This window comes from Petromyzon marinus, unplaced genomic scaffold, assembly GCF_048934315.1.
Source record: "Petromyzon marinus isolate PM22_M1 ecotype Great Lakes invasive population unplaced genomic scaffold, UKy_Petmar_22M1.pri1.0 PM_G_Scaffold_93, whole genome shotgun sequence".
NCBI lineage: Eukaryota > Metazoa > Chordata > Hyperoartia > Petromyzontiformes > Petromyzontidae > Petromyzon > Petromyzon marinus.
Genome location: NW_027423050.1, coordinates 700,001 through 702,500, shown reverse-complemented (window position 1 = coordinate 702,500; position 2,500 = coordinate 700,001).

The window sequence follows — 2,500 nt, the reverse complement described above, 5'->3', positions numbered from 1 at the left end:
TTCGTCCTCACATGAGGTTACCATTGTCCATACAATAGTGCAGGTGCGATGGAAATCTTTTCTCGTTTTGGTGCGTGCTACATTTTTACGGATAGACCCCGTGAAACGCTAGAAATTGGCGGGGATGTGTCTCTTGTGGCTCACGGGGCTGTTAGGGTGGCACAGAAATCCCTCAGAATGGGAAAACGGGTCATTTTCGTGTTGCCACATTGCATGCGAACGGCATGAAACTTCCAGAGGCATTTGCAGCAGGAATGCATGTGCAGTCAAAAAAGTGAATATTTTTCACGGATAGACCCCGTGAAACGCTAGAAATTGGCGGCGATGTCTCTCTTGTGGCTCACGGGGCTGTTAGGGTGGCACAGAAATCCCTCGGAATGGGAAAACGGGTCATTTTCGTGTCGCCACATTGCATGCGAACCGCATGAAACTTCCAGAGGCATTTGCAGCAGAAATGCATGTGCAGTCAAAAAATTGAATATTTTTCACGGATAGACCCCGTGAAACGCTAGAAATTGGCGGGGATGTGTCTCTTGTGGCTCACGGGGCTGTTAGGGTGGCACAGAAATCCCTCGGAATGGGAAAAAACGGGTCATTTTCGTGTCGCCACATTGCATGCGAACCGCATGAAACTTCCAGAGGCATTTGCAGCAGGAATGCATGTGCACTCAAAAAATGTGATATTTTTCACGGAGAGACCCCGTGAAACGCTAGAAGTGGGCGGGGATGTCTCTCTTGTGGCTCACGGGGCTGTTAGGGTGGCACAGAAATCCCTCGGAATGGGAAAACGGGTCATTTTCGTGTCGCCACATTGCATACGAACCGCATGAAACTTCCAGAGGCATTTGCAGCAGGAATGCATGTGCACTCAAAAAAGTGAATATTTCTCACGGATAGACCCCGTGATACGCTAGAAATTGGCGGGGATGTCTCTCTTGTGGCTCACGGGGCTGTTAGGGTGGCACAGAAATCCCTCGGAATGGGAAAACGGGTCATTTTCGTGTCGCCACATTGCATGCGAACCGCATGCAACTTCCAGAGGCATTTGCAGCAGAAATGCATGTGCAGTCAAAAAAAAATTGATATTTTTCACGGATAGACCCCGTGAAACGCTAGAAATTGGCGGGGATGTGTCTCTTGTGGCTCACGGGGCTGTTCGGGTCGCACAGAAATCCCTGGGAATGGGAAAACGGGTCATTTTCGTGTTGCCACATTGCGTACGAACCGCATGAAACTTCCAGAGGCATTTGCAGCAGGAATGCATGTGCACTCAAAAACTTCTATATGTTTCACGGATAGACCCCGTGAAACGCTAGAAATTGGCGGGGATGTGTCTCTTGTGGCTCACGGGGCTGTTAGGGTGGCACAGAACTCCCTCGGAATGGGAAAAGGGGTCATTTTCGTGTTGCCACATTGCATAGGAACGCCATGAAACTTCCAGAGGCATTTGCAGCAGAAAGGCACGTGCACTCAAAAATTTTAATATTTTTCACGCATAGACCCCGTCAAACGCTAGAAGTTGGCGGGGATGTCTCTCTTGTGGCTCACGGGGCTGTTAGGGTCGCACAGAAATGCCTCGGAATGGGAAAACGGGTCATTTTTGTGTGGCCACATTGCATAGGAACGGCATGAAACTTCCAGAGGCATTTGCAGCAGGAATGCATGTGCACTCAAAAACGTCTATATTTTTCACGGATAGACCCCGTGAAACGCTATAAATTGGCGGGGATGTCTCTCTTGTGGCTCACGGGCGCTGTTAGTTAGGGTCGCACAGAAATCCCTCGGAATGGGAAAAGGGGTCATTTTCGTGTTGCCACATTGCGTACGAACGGCATGAAACTTCCAGAGGCATCTGCAGCAGAAATGCATGTGCACTCAAAAACGTCTATATTTTTCACGGATAGACCCCGTGAAACGCTAGAAATTGGCGGGGATGTGTCTCTTGTGGCTCACGGGGCTGTTAGGGTCGCACAGAAATCCCTCGGAATGGGAAAACGGGTCATTTTCGTGTTGCCACAATTGGCATACGAACGGCATGAAACTTCCAGAGGCATTTGCAGCAGAAATGCATGTGCACTCAAAAACGTGAATATTTTTTCACGGATAGACCCCGTCAAACGCTCGAATTTGGCGGGGATGTTTCTCTTGTGGGTCACGGGGCTGTTCGGCTCGCACAGAACTCCCTTGGTCCACCTGATTCGTGCATACAGGCAGCAACTAAAACTCTGTAAACCTGCTGTGAGGACATCTAAACAGTGGACCAGTGAGGCTGTGGAAGATTTGCGGGCGTGCTTAGACTGTACTGACTGGGATATGTTCACGACTGCTACCAATAGTCTGGATGAACTCACAGAGGCTGTGTACATCAGCTTCTGTGAGGACTGCTGTATCCCAACACGTACCAGGGTGAACTTTAACAACAACAAGCCCTGGTTCTCAGCAAAGCTCAAAAGGTTGAGGTTGGAGAAGGAGGAAGCGTTTAGGAGTGGGGATAGAGACA